Genomic DNA, 15,505 nt, shown 5'->3' on the forward strand with positions numbered 1-15,505 from the left:
AGCCTTTGCATTTGTACTCATGGAAGTTCTTCATTTTGAGTAGAGATTGAGCATCTCTAAGATTGGTTATCTCAACTAGTAGATTTCCATCTTTTGTTTTTTTGATCATTTTTGGTTTACTTTTTGTGGATAATGTTTTTTCTATTAGAAAAGGAGATAAATTTCCAATTTTTTTATTTTCGATTAATTCAATAACCAAGAATCGTGGGAAGTTTTCTTCGTCTATAGTTGGAACGGTTTTTCTAGTTTTTAATTTTTGTTCTTCATCTGAGCTTGAGAGGTCAGAGTCAGAGGAATGGTTTCTTTTAAGGGTTTTGAGGAGGGGTGCATTTATTTTTATCAGCCATGGATTTGGAGATTTATTTTTCATCAACCACGCTCCCTACCCACCTCAGAGTCCAAAATTGGGGCATAGTAAGGGGGAAACCCATTCGCCTTGACCATGTCGGGGCTATGTGGAGGATATACTCTTTTGGTAAGGAGTTCTCAAGCACTATATTTTCTGTTCAATATGTCCTCAAAAATACATTTGCTCAGATAGAGTGTCGAGTTCTGATCTTTCCAATTGATTGACCCTTGCCACCGCCTTCTAGCACTTACTTGGTTTGCCTATTTTTTGTAGTGGGGGAAGAAAAAAAAGAAAGATGGGAGTACCTTTAAGTTTCGTTCTTTGTTGTGGTAGTTGGTACTTTGGGTGTAAGTGCTAGGGCTTGGCGTGACTGGCCGATTGGTCGGATCGGGCCTCTCCGACCACCCGTTTAGCCAAAGTAAGGGCCGAAGCAATGTGTTGCAGTGCCTAGACTTTTATGCACCCAGGTTTAGGTTAGCTCAATCACCAGGATCACGTCCTAAGGCATTACGGGTAGCAACCCACGGCTAATTGGTTGCCCCATTGAGGGATTTTTACCCTCTGCAGGGGGGGGGCAGTCGGCTTATTCTAGTGCCCTACCAATAGGGCAGAAAAAAAGGGGGGGAACGACGGTGTTGGTAAGTAGGGAAGGAAAAGGAAAGGAGAGGGGAAGGGGGTTGTTGTTTTCGTTTTTGCAGAATATAATTAAGTTTTACAAAAGAGAATAGAAAACAAAAACAGAAATTTAATGTAGGTGCATTTCGTCTTAGGAAGCTAATAGACAGCCTGATCTGGTAGCACCAGGTGATATAAAGTGGGGGATTACTTTTCTGTATTAATTTAATGTAAAATGATCACCCACTTTACAACCAGTCTGTCTCAACGCCATTCAAGTCATTCTCCAGATCATTCAAGTTGTTTTAGAAGGATTCCAGTTATTTTTTTAAGCATTCAACTCATTCTTAAGTTCATTAAAGTCATTCTAAGTCATTTACTTTTTATTTATTTAAGTCATTTAAGCCCATTTTTCGGTCATTTTAGTTTATCTTTAAGAATTTCATGTCAATCCTACATTCACACATTCATTCATTAAACGAGAGCACGCGACTAATGGTTATCGGCCTTGCTATTGAAAACAACGAATTTAGCCCGTCACAACTTACATACTCATACTCTTTCTCTCTCTCTCTCTCTGTCTAAAATCATCATACACCTTGCGATAAATATGGATAACATTTCGAGATTTTTTTCCATTTTTCTCAGTTTTTTTTTATTATGGAATTCAAACAATTTTATTTTATTTTTTTGTTATTATGGAATTCAAACAATTTTATTATTTTTTTTTTATTATGGAATTCAAACAATTTTATTTTTTTTTATTATGGAATTCAAACAATTTTTTTTTTTTTTTTATTATGGAATTCAAACAATTTTATTATTTTTTTTTTATTATGGAATTCAAACAATTTTATTATTTTTTTTTTATTATGGAATTCAAACAATTTTATTATTTTTTTTTTTATTATGGAATTCAAACAATTTTATTATTTTTTTTTATTATTATGGAATTCAAACAATTTTATTTTTTTTTTATTATGGAATTCAAACAATTTTTTTTTTTTTTTATTATGGAATTCAAACAATTTTATTATTTTTTTTTTATTATGGAATTCAAACAATTTTATTATTTTTTTTTTATTATGGAATTCAAACAATTTTATTTTTTTTTTTATTATGGAATTCAAACAATTTTTTTTTTTATTATCGAAATGAAAAGAAAACGCTTCATTTGTTTTGGGGGTGTTTTTTTGTTTTGATTTATCGGGGGGGTATTTTTATTTGTTTATTTTAAAATTATTACTTTTCAGGGGTACTGAAAACGACATTAACGTTTAAAATTACAGGATACAATTTCTAAGATATAAAGAAGGTTTTAAAAAGTGGGGGATCACTTTTCTATATAAATTTAATGATAAATGAGCATCCAATTTATAGCCACTTCTTTTGGGTAGAGGGTGGTGGTAATTTTTATAGTGTGGTTTATTTAGTCATTGTGGTAGACCACCACAAAACCAACCAACAGGCAAAAATAGTTGTCGATATTTGTAAAATCATACTTGGTTTCCAACTTAACGTTTTCCTTTCGAATGACGACTTAAATGTTTTCGACTATGCTGAAAACGAATATCGCATTTAAATTCTCAAGATATTTAGCAATGTAGCTGTTACATGCTATAAGGTTTTAAATGTTATACATGGTGGCCATTGATGTACTGAATAAAAGTATTAAAGTACATTAAAAACAAAACATATTCGGGTAGGTAGAAGAGTAACTTATCTTCTTTGTCCCTTTTGTGTTTGTTGGCTTCTCTTAACAGAACTCACTAAAAGCGGTGAATTGTTATTTTTCATTATTTTGAATGAACTGCATTTTTTTATTACAAATTATTTTTCTACTTTATTTTTTGTTGCGGTGAAAAGTGAAAATATTGAAACCAAGTATGTTTCATTTCCTCAGGATAGGATTCCATGTTTTCGCTCTTAAATAAATTTCTGCTTCTTAATAAAACTTTGAGACGAACTATTTTTAGTCGCGGAGGCCGGTAAGTAATCAGTCAACATTATCACAGCTTCAATTGTTTTTCTTTTTTTATGCTCGCTGCCAGCAGAACACCCCACCCACAAAATGTAAACACAGAATATTTTTTTTTAAAATGTCAGTGCGTTACTTCCGGAACAACGGTTACTTAAACTGCAGTACAACATGCTTGGCCTTTGGGACAAGATCAAAGTGTAGTATCTGTTCTCTGATACATACACAGCGATAGGCAGTGTTGTTCTGGCGACACATTCTCGTGCCCGGCGAGCTTGTTGGGTAGCGTTCTGTCCGCACCCCCACTTGGTCTGTCTTTCTCTGCTCTCCCCCCTCACGGGGGGATCCGAGCTGATAATTTACGACCTTCCCGCGAGGGAGGGTCGGAAACACTTTCTCTCTTCCCTCCACTAACTTCCCACTCCCTCTCTCAGTTCTATCTCCCCTCTTGCCGCCTTTGGCGCCACTTCTTTTTGGCGCCAAAGTCGGCTCCCACTTTGGACGCCGACTCCACGTCACTCATTTTGGTGAATTATACAGGGAAGAGAGAGCTTTTTTCAAAAATGGACACCCCCAGCCCGGGGACCACCAATACCGATACCCCCAGCCAGGGGGCTACCACAAGAAAAACTGCTCCCCAAGAGGACGACTCCCCAACAGGGGAAGCAAAAAGCAACGGGGCATACCGCCCGGACACTATACCAAAGGACGCCCCTCAGAAAGGAGAAAACTCACCAGCAGCTCCCCAAGAGGGCGACTCCCCACAAAGGGGAGGAAAAACAATGTTGGACGGGGCATCCCATTCCGACAACAAAAATCAAGAGGCAGTAGCCCCAAAGGACGATAAGGGAGACAGTGCTCCCCAAGAGGGCGACTCCCCACAAAGGGGAGAAAAAACAATGTTGGACAGGGCATCCCGCTCTGACAACAAAAATCAAGAGGCAGTAGCCCCAAAGGACGATAAGAGAGACAGTGCTCCCCAGGAGGGCTACTGCCCCAAAAGGGGAGCAAATCAAGAAAACGAGGGGGCATACAGCCTAAACCTCCCCAAAACAAAAGGGGCAAAAGCTCCCAAGGACAATAAAGAGGACAATGCTCCCCAGGAGGCCGACTCCCCAAAAAGGGAAGTATTTCCTGGAAGAAGTATAGAGCAGGGAGAGTCGGTCCCAAAGGAAAGCGGAAAGGAAAATGCGCCTCAAAATAGCAACCCTTCCGCCAAGGAACAGCAAAAACAGTCCAACCTCACCAAAGATCCAACACCAACAAGAGGGTCGGCATGGGGGAAGACTGTAGAGAAGCAACTGTCCCCTCAAGAGTATAGAGACTTGTACTTGACCAAGTACAGACAATACATAGAGGGGGCAGAAATTAAACCAGTGCCAGGCGCTTGGGAGGCAATCGAAGACAGAGTGCTCTCCCTCATCATCTCGGATATGCCGGAAAACCGCCTCCTAGGGATGAAAAAGGAAGACATGGCAGGGCTCCTACACAAGCTAAACATCCCGGTATTATACCTGTACCAGAGGAGCTACGCCATGTGGGACATCCTCCTACCCACCAAGGAAGATGCGGAGAGACTCTCCCTACAGGAAATTAAGTATGGGAGAACAAAACTAAAGCCCGAATACCAGGGCAGGACAAGGACCCGGGTGCAGGTATTCAATGTACCTATGCAAATATCAGCAGAAATCCTGGGATCCTTCTTCACACAGTTCGGCGAGGTGGAAAAAATAACCCCAGTGCGGTCGAAAACCGGCATGCACTTGGGCAGCTACACTGTGGCCATGAGGCTAAAGAAAGAAGGCTTCCAGGCGATACCAGCACAGCTGACATTTAAGGAGGCAACTATGACAGTAGTAGTGGAGGGGCGTCGTCCGCACTGCTGGTTCTGCCAAAAACAGGGTCACATGGCCAAGAGCTGCCCTCAAAGGTCAACTCCTACTCAAGTGACACTAAAGGCGGTCCCAACCTCTGAGACAGCACCAGTGTCCAAACAGGCTGTCACAACTCCTGCAACCAGAGCACCAACCCCAGCACCGAGGAAACCCAAAACTGTGCAGGAGGCCAAAGGGGAGGAATGGATCACGGTAATGAGGCGGAAACGGAAGCCCACAATCCCATCTGCCACCGTCCCACAACCAACCCAACAACCGAGGCAGCAACAACAACAGCAGCCTCCACAACAGCCGCAGCAACAGCCATGGCAGCAGACACAGCAGCAGCAGCCAAACCAGCCATTGAACCAGCCGCAGCAACATCAGCTGCCGCGGCCAATTCCACAACCAATGCCACGAAAACAGCAGCAACAACAAAAACAGCAGCAGCAGCAACAGCCAGAACAGCAGCAACAAAAACGGCTGCAGCAACCAGAAAAGCAACAGCATCAACCGGAGAAACAACAATTAGAGGAGCAGCAACAACCAACGGTCCCCACACCAATTGAGACGGGGATCAAGCGAAGAAAACACTGCTCCTTTGAGGATGAATCTGCTAGTGAGAGGGAGAGGAACTCAACCTCACCACTCCCCGGTTCATTCAAAAGAATAAAAAAGAAAAGGAAAGGGGAAGAAAAGGCAGCCCCCACTCCCTGTGAGCATACACCACCTTTAACAACAACACAACCCACTTCTACCCCCATACCACATACTGCACCAACACTAGACACCGCACTAACACCAACACCAACATCAGACACCGCACCAACACCAACACCAACATCAAACACCGCACCAACACCAGACACTGCACCAACACCAGACACTGCACCAACACCAACACCAGACACCGCACCAACACCAACACCAGACATCACACCAACACCAGACACCGCACCAACACCAACACCAGACACCACACAGACACTCGTCCCCACACCAATGCAAATTGAGCCGCCATCCCAGAAAGAAAAGAATGAACCCGGGAGGGGGAGAGACCCTTCAGATTCTCCCACTTACGGACTCACTCCAACAGGGACTCTCGCCCTCGAAACGAGAGAGGAACTTTGTTCTGTAGACCCCCTGTCTGTGGCAATGGGCGTACCACACCGGCAGAGAAAAAATTTAAAACCTCTGCTGGACTGCCAACAGATAGGGGGAAAAGACGTTAATGTCCCCTCTAATTTCCCGGACGCCCCACGGCTAACAACTTTCGTCAGGCTTCCTGAGGCCTGCAAAACCAACGTGTGGACAATGCTGGAAGCCGCTGAAGGGGCTGGTCCGGGAATTGAACTGATTAGGAAAAATGACCCTTCCCTTGAGGAACTCGCAAAACAATGCAAGGGAAGGGTCCCAGTGTTGGTCCATCCGTCACTCTATAGGGCCCTTAAATTGACTTACCCTTTGGATGTCGGCGGCATTGTGAGAGAAGGTCAGGACATGAAAAACCTGACCACCTTGAGCATTGCACACAACGTCGGTGTCCTATCCCCGGCTGACTTCGGAGCTGAGTGTAACACACCTTAAGGTAGGTACCATGGCTTTGAATTTGGCTAGTCTGAATGCGAGGGGCTTGAGATCATCGGGCCGGGCGGCTCGCCTCCGGCACGACCTCTTGTCCCTGGGAGTGGATGTCGCTGCGATTCAGGAGACGCATTTCGTTTCCTCTGTGGACTGTCAGGTGCTGGCCCGAGACTTTGAGGTTTTCTCAGCATATGGCAGCCCGCGGGGGAAGGGAGTTTCCGTGCTGGTTAAACGTACCCTGTCGGCGACGGTCGACGTTGTCCATAAAGATGCAGTGGGTAGGCTGGTTGTGGCCGATGTTGCCGTAAAAGATTCTGTGTTTCGGGTGATTGCGGTTCATGCGCCCAGCACCGCTCGTGAGAGGGTCTCATTCTTCAGTCAGCTTGACGCGTTTGTAGATTGTCGGAAGCGGGTAGTGCTAATGGGGGATTGGAATTCCATCTTAGACCCCGACATAGATAAGGTAGGAGGCGGAGCTAGAGGATCGGAGAGGTGCGAGTCCAGCCTGGCTGATCTGATGGCTAGATGCGGTCTGGTCGACAGGTTTCGGGTCGAGCATCCAGGGCGGGAGATGTGGACGTGGACCAATAGTGTTTCCTCCTATCCAAATACTTATTTGGACAGGATATTAGTTAGGAGAGGCGAAGTAGACTTCTTATCTTGTCCCACGTTCACTTGGCTAGGCCAGACGGACCATAAATTAGTTATGGCCCGGCTGAAGCTAGGAAATAGGCCTAAGTTAGCGGGGTACTGGAAGTTAAACACCTCCCTTCTGGAGATACAAGACTTCCAAGATCAGTTAAGAGAATTGATTAAAAAGGCACTAGTGGGGGCGGTTACCGGGAGTAAGTGGTGGTTAGGTCTCAAAGCCAAGATCAGAAGCTTCTCCGTCAAGTATGCCCAGCGCCTCGCACTAGATAAGGCCAAGACGAAGAAGAAGCTAGAGCAGAAACTAGCCCAGGCTACGCGGGAGGGTGATAGGGTTAGTCAGGAACTAGCTAAGCAGGACCTTCTACGCGAGACTAGCGAGCGTTACGAAGGCCAAGTAGTTAGAGCTAGGCTTAGAAAGATAGGCAACGAAGCAGTCAATTCTGATGCAGACGTGCGCCGTGAGGTTTCTAGGCGTGGCTCGGACAAATACATTGCAAAAATCAAACATCCGAATGGACGCACCCTGGAATCGACTCGGGAGATCTGCGAGGGGTTTCGAGAACATTTCGAGGAGCGTTTTACGCAGCAGCCCGATCTTCCGGTCCTTGAGTTTAGCGACTATTTGGCCGACTCTCCCCGCCTCGAGGCGGCTAGAGCGGCTAGTTGCGAGGGCCGGGTGACGGAGCGGGAGGTCTTTACTGCGCTGAAGCAGGTCAGCTGTGACAGATCGCCAGGACTTGATGGTCTGCCATACGAACTGTACTTGAGGCTGTCGCCCATGTTTCTGCCTCTTCTGACGGATATGTTCAACCATTGGTTTGCTCAGGGATCCATCCCAGGGCAGGTGACCAAGGGAGTGATCACATTGCTGAAGAAAGGTGACGGGCATGGAGGGGAAGAGTTAGACGACTACAGGCCCATAACTCTGCTAAACACAGAGTTGAAGATTTTGGCCAAGGTCCTGTCGAATCGGCTGCAGGTTGTTATCGACGAGTTTGTTGAACCGGAACAGAACTACGCTGTGAAGGGGAGATCGATTCAGAACAACTTGCACCTGATCCGCATGATCCTAGAGGGGGGAATAGATGACGACACGGAAGCCGTGCTGATAAACTTAGATCAGTCCAAAGCTTTCGATAGGGTCGACCATCGTTTCCTGGCATCTGTCTTAGAGGCCGCCGGTTTTAAACCGGACTTTTGCAAGTGGATCTCCATAATGTATCGACAGCCCATGGCTGTCGTGCAAGTCAACGGAAAGCGCTCGAAACCCTTTGTTATCTCTCGGTCGGTTCGTCAGGGTTGTCCGCTGTCGCCCCTGCTTTATGTCCTGGCTTTGGAGCCTCTTCTCCGCAAGCTGAGACATGGGGAGGCAAATTCGGCCCTGCGCGGAATGGCTCTGCCTGGCGGCTCAGCTGCCAAGGTATCCGCGTTCGCCGATGATGTCACGATCTTTGTGTCGGGCTTCAGAGACATTGAGGTCGTGTCGGAGGCACTCACACAGTACGAAAGAATTACAGGGGCCAAGATAAACCGCAACAAGTCGGTAGGACTGCGGTTGGGCGCATGGAGTGGCAACGCAAACCTCCCTGCGCCCTTCAGCTGGACAGATGGCCCGGTCCAGATCCTCGGCGTGTGGTTCGGACCGGGTCTCCAGCTTGACAAGAATTGGTTGGAGGTACGGTCAAAGGTGGAGGCTGCAGTCAATTCGTGGCTTCCTAGGAAACTTTCCTTAAAGGGTAGAGCTGAGGCGTGCGCCACTTACGTCTTTCCTCTCATCCTTTACCGACTGGCCGTACTTCCCCTGCCTGCACAACACCTAAAAGCTCTTGTCGAACTCTTGTCCTCGCTCCTTTGGGACAGAGGAAGACACTGGGTGAGCAGACAGGTCTGTATTCAACGTCCGTGTGAGGGAGGCTTGGGAATGCCGGACTTGAAGTGTCATCGAGATGCTGAGAGGCTGGTCTTCCTGAGCCACTATATGCAGGAGGACCAACCGTGGCACCCCGTGGTTACTGCCGCCTTCCCCGACCTCGTTCTCGACCCTTCCATCGAGAGCCGTCGCAGGCCGCGGGAAGAATCTGCCTACATGAAAGAGTGCCGAGCCGCGCTAAAGCGACTACCAAGGTCCAGTGACCTTGTGACTGCTACCCGTAGGGAACTCCACAGGGATCTAGTGAAGGGGGCCGCTGACGACCCGCTATGCGCGCGTTTGGGGTGGCAGCAGAGTGAGATCCGCTCCGCGTGGAGCTGGGCGCCAGGTTCGAGTCATCTGAACAATTCGGAGTTCTCTCTGACCTGGCGATTGGCCCGAAATGCACTTCCACTCAACAACATACAATGCAGTTCTGGGTTTCTGGAGTCGCCTGATTGTCCCCGTTGTGGGACAACGGCTGTGGAAACTACGGATCACGCTTTCTTCGATTGCCGCGAACTCCGCCAGTACTGGTCGTATGTCAGTGGGGTGACGGCTCGCATCGATCCTGAGCATCCTCGCCCAATTACTGTATCCAATGTTGTGGACAACGTGAGGCCGCCGTGGGACCGGGAAAGACAAATGGTCTACGTTACGATTCTGGCCGTGGCGAGAATGGTGATTTGGACGTCGCGTCTGCAAGGTTGCCGGGGGGTGTTGTCTTTTTCTGATCAAGATCTGATCGCGTTCTTTAAACACCAACTACGGGTGAAGATCAGATGTGATAGAAGAAGGCTGCATCGCGCGGCATTTGACAGAAGATGGATACATGTGGCAAGTCTGTGTGTACGAAGAGGAGCCAAATTTGAATACGTGTTCCCCGCCTAGGTGTGGAACGCGCAGTTCTGTAAAGTTAAATTAAACAAGTAGTCTCTCAGCTAGCTGAGTGTGTGTTCCATCCCTCCCCGATTAGGAAGCCTCCAAGATCCCCATCCCCTCTTACCTGCAATTTTTGTTTTCACCCCTTCCTCTAAATTTTACCCATCTTGGAGAAAAAGAAATACAAACTAACCTCCATCCCTTACCCACAAAAATTTTCTTTTCTCCATTCACCCCCATCTAGAGGGCATCCCCACCTAGAGACTGACCCGCAGAAGCAAGGTTCCTTTTACAAACCTAGTGGAACGGGCAGTCTATCAACTAGACAGGGTTGGGAGGGTCCTACTAATCACCTTTTTATTTTTTCTTCCCCCCGCCCTCGACACAAATGAATTATTGTACCATTTTATTGTTATCTTTTTTGTTTTTACTCATCAATAAAAAATGTTTTCAAATTTGGGAGTTACTAGGAAGTCCCACAATATGAAAGGGTGAATGCGGTATTATGGTGAAAGAAGATACTAGCTGGGAGAAACTTTTGACTTTGTTTAGTTCTGGAGTGACAAGGATGACCAACGACCCCCAAAATCCCCCCTTTTGAGTTGGCCATGTGCCTAAGTTTTTTGTTCACCGTTAATTTTACTGTATTTTTTAACATGAATAAAAGATTTAATATCTCAAAGTGTAGTATCTGTTCTTCAGATGCTGCACTTCAATTTCTTGTTCTCTGTCAGTGGAGGAGAAATCCTTCACGACTGAGACAATTTTTATTTTTGTTCCTTTTCTCCACGTTAAAAAACGACCCTGGTGTCTAACTCTGTCCCGTGGGGAGGCATTGTAAATAGGAACATCTATTAAACTATACACATTATATAGTTGAATAACCTCTACCACCCACCCCCAACAACCAAACAAATGAGAAGGAAAACAATGTTTCTAAACCGCTTATGATAACTTTCTTTTTTTTTTTTTTTTGATCGACTAAAAAGCAATAAAACTACGTAACAACACAAAAATAATCAGCCACATTTTCTTTTTATTGTGGGGGGGGGGGATTTCCATATTTAAAAAAGTCCGATAAAGTATTTCCTGTTTTCTTTATTGAAAAAAAAAAAAAAGAATTTAGTCTGTCAAAACTTACAGACTCTCTGTCGCTTTTTTTTTTTTTTTACACAGTGATCACCACTTATCAAGGCCCGGAAGCCACTCAGGGATAAGGATTATTGCAAGTACATTACGTTAGTGTGGAGATTTGATGAAGTGTTTACTTAAGGGGGCGGTTCATTAGGAATTTGTTAACGTTGGACTTGAACACATCCAAGTTGTAGTCCGGTGGGAAGCAGGCAGACGGAACAGAGTTCCACAGGCGTGCAGTTCTAAGAAAGAAGCTTTATTCATGGAATCCGCGTTTTGATTTAGGCGCTTATTCACTCGATCCCTCTCCGAAGTCATCATATGCCTTGCGATGACTGACCTTATTTTGACCTCCCGCGACGGCTAAATGGCCTTTTTTCACCATCTTTTCCTCCTTCGTATTACAGGTTCGAGCCTGCCTGCTACTTTTTTTATTTTTCACCTCTCCCCACCCAGGCTGCCATCTGCGTCTATTTTTTTTTCTTTTCCCATCGCTCTCATTTGTTTTAATTTTTTACAGCTGGAGGTTGCTCAACATCCCTACTACGCCACCTCTCTCCACACGTTCTATTATGTTGATCTATTTTGTTCCAAATATGTGGACATGGATTTTTATGACTATTCGATATTGTAACCTAACAATTTAATAAAAATGATATTGTAACGTTATTATTAGTATTATTATTCAGAGTACTATTATTATAATACCATAGAAAGTTACATTTAATTAGAACATATTAAAAAAAAGAAAGTATTGTATGTATGTCTCAATAAGGCAGTAACATTCTAATAACATCAGTGCCCATCATTGACCACCCCTGCCATGACGTGACCATCTTAAAAGAGCAATGACTACTATAGGTGATAGTGTCCACCACTGAGTGGTAGTGCCGATATTTGAAGACAAGCGATTTGCCCAGGAGTGTCCATCCCGGTCAAGAAATGACAATCACCACAATCGATTTCATTTCCGAGCAGTCGAATGGGCCCAATATGATCGATAATTGCAAAGGAAGCCTCAGTTTCATTTTGGAGCAGTCCAATGGAAGCTGGTTCGGCTCATGGCTACCAGTGACTGGCCCTTTATGCTCAGAACCGGCAGTGAAAGTATTAAAGTCAGTCTAAGTCCATCAGACAAAAACCTCAATACAGTACTATCAGTGACCATCAGCTGAAGATAGACGATTTCAGTTAGGACACTGATCATGGCCTCCAGGGAGTTCCAGTTGCAAAGCCAATCGCTTCAGCCAAAACTAATCGCCAGTAACCACCAGTGATGCCAATCACAGTACGTTGCTTGTGTTGACAGTGCCCGCTATTTTCCAGGGCCGGTAGTGGCCCGACTTATAACTGTAGCTTAATTTTTGTAGGGGGATCCTTTACCTGTTGTGGCTTTCTATCATATCTCTACCAGGCAACGCTTGTGTGTGTGTGTGCGCGCGCGTGCATAGAGAATGAAGGCATGCATAAAAAATGGTCTAAACCTAATCATGTTAAGTACGACAAAAAGTACTCAATACAATATTTTAGTATTTATGTAAAAACGATAACAATTGACAGCAGGAAAAATGCGTTTTAATTTGTAGTTATATATATATATATATATATACATACATCTTCTGCCAAAAATGATAAGTAAAAATGCATCGCCAGTGTTTGCACTAATCTCTAGATTATATATAAAAGGCACTGTGTATGTGTGTGTGCGTGCGCACGTGAAGTCGTTCTTTATGAACTACAAAACGGCCGATTTTTTTGGAAATTTTATCTGAATGTACTTGATGCTTTTGATAAGTTTTTTCACTATATAAGCAAAATGGCTTAGCAACTAAAATAGGTTGTTTGATAAGGCAGGGGCGCAGTCGAAATAAATGTTTATAGTACTATTGAATCATGATACTTGACTTTTGCATTTTAAACAGTTCAGATATTATATAAAATTATAAAATCAACAATAGGTTCTCTACAGTGCAATGTAGACTACAAGGTATTATGGACAGAGTCACTGCGGAGACGAATGCGAAACTTCCTCGCAGTGCACCACGGTGGATTTCTGATTAGAGTAGGCAATCAATCGATTTAATTGAAAAACGGGCGATTTCACTAATTTTTATGACAATAAAAATGTTGGAGATGTGGAAAAATTCATTGACCCTCATTCAATCTCTGGCAACGTTTGATCACATGTATACATAAAATAACGTCTAGATTAGTGAATTTAAAAAGTCTCATTATTGAAATAGAAGAAAATTTCTTCTCTCATTCATTTTGGATGGTAATGTTGTCGGATTTGCTATTTGAGATTATTTGTGAGACTGCAAGAAAAGGAAATTTGTGAGACAGGTTAGACGTGTGTATATATATATATATATATATATATATATATATATATATATACATACATACATATATACATTCATATATATATACATATACATATATATACATACACATACATACATACATATACATACATACATATACATACATACATACGTATACATATACATATACATACATATACATACATACATATACATATATATACATATATATATTGTTACGAACGGCCACCTCGACATCAGATATTTTTCTTTTCTTTATTAGCGATAGGATAAGTATCTAATTGTATGTTCAAACTGAACGCGAGTCCACTAACTCATTCTTCTCTTTAACTCTTAAGCATCTATGACACATCTCTTAGCCTGGAAGCGCAGAAAGAAGAAATATACCGGTCAGAGGCGAATTGGAATGCTTAACTATCTGTTTCCCTGAAGCGGAAAATACTCTAATTAACATCGCGGAAAAGTTATCTTGGAAACTAAATACGGATAACAGTAAATACCAACGAATAACGAAAGATACGTCGCGAACCGGACATGATAGAAGAAAAGAAAACGAGCAACAAAGCCTGTAAGTTTATTGCTTGAACTTCCTCGTCTTTCTCTAAATGACCACCTGTTACGTGGTGGGTGGCATTTTTAGAAGTACCAAATATGTGTACCTGTTATATACTGGCGGTATTAAGATGACGTATATTCTGTATTGTTGCTCGTTTTAGGAGTCTTAGTGTTTTATCTAGAGACGGTCTTAGGAGTGTTCATATTGTTGGGAGATGGAGACATTGGTGAGATATAGACAGGTATATATAAAGAGAGAGACAGAGACAGTGTACATGTTACTACAATAGCCAACGGCATGTAATACACAATGAGAGAAGATTTGATATATAGATAGATAGACCGAGAGTTTTACATTTATACTTTTGACAGTTCTGTGAACGGAAGTGTTTCTATAACATTTATACTTTGACACATACTTTCTAACACATATTTTTTTAGATGATGATTTTATCAAGGTTCTTATAACATAAATGGGCAATACCTTTTATGTTGAATAACAACACGACGACGCAGATACAAAACCACATGATGACGTCCTTTATTTCATGACCGGTCCTGCTTTCGCTCGAGGAATTCAAAGTTTCTTTAACCTTCACTTTCAAGGTTTAGTGTCAGCGGCTGTCTCTAACCTCTTCCTCAGCTCTCGCTCCCCTCTTTCTCCCAGACTGCATCTAAAACTCTACCTATATTGAGAACTCGTCACGTCATCGCATGATTAAACATGTGCTTATTGAGCACGTTGGCTTAACATGCGTCACGTTGCAAAACTTGATATGACCCCGAGTTCAATAACTTATTTTTTGAATAACCTCTTTACAAAATATGTTTACAATTTCAATTGACGATTAAATTCCCTATTTTAATTATCACAGAAACATATTTCATAATTACATTCCTTTTACAATAAACAGATATATAACTATTTTGTGTGAGCTAAAATATTCCGATTCCACATTCCTTATTTTCAATAACATTCTGTATTTATTTTAACTTATGATTGGAATTCTCAAGTCCAAATCTAGCTTCGCAAGTTCGAATCCTTGACTATCCTATTTCATATTTACTCACAATAACAGGCTTCTGTTATTGTAACACACCCTCTCAGACCGAATATGCTATGGACAAAATATGAAAAGGAAAAGAACAGAAAAACTTATTAAATCGTTTATATGTCATTGCTCATTGTTCTTTTCTGTGCAGGGTTCTCGTTTAGTTCATGATTGTTACGAATATCTCAAACTCCATATATTTTGAATGTTTTCTTTTCGTTAAATTTTTCTTTCCCTATCTTTAATAAACCTATTTTTATATTTATTCGAATCGTTTGTTTCGCATTCTGTTGTATTCGACCCTCTTTAATTTTGCACCCGACTTGTCTCATGTGAACCGGTTGGTGTTTCTTGTTTCACCCTTTTTGTAATTGAAAGGAAATTTGAACCTTAATAGTATCTTAAAACGTGTCTGCATGAAAAAATATTTAATAAAAGAAAATCCTTATAGAAGAATCCCTCCCTCTTTTTTTGTGTTTTCGAAACCCCTTTCACATTTTTACTATTTTCACGTATGTGCCTATCGTATCCCCAAACGGTGGAGGCATGCATGACAATATATATATATTATATATAT

The sequence above is a fragment of the Euprymna scolopes genome, chromosome 14, assembly GCF_053919585.1.
Source record: "Euprymna scolopes isolate OS-2025 chromosome 14, ASM5391958v1, whole genome shotgun sequence".
In the NCBI taxonomy this organism is placed as follows: Eukaryota; Metazoa; Mollusca; class Cephalopoda; order Sepiida; family Sepiolidae; genus Euprymna; species Euprymna scolopes.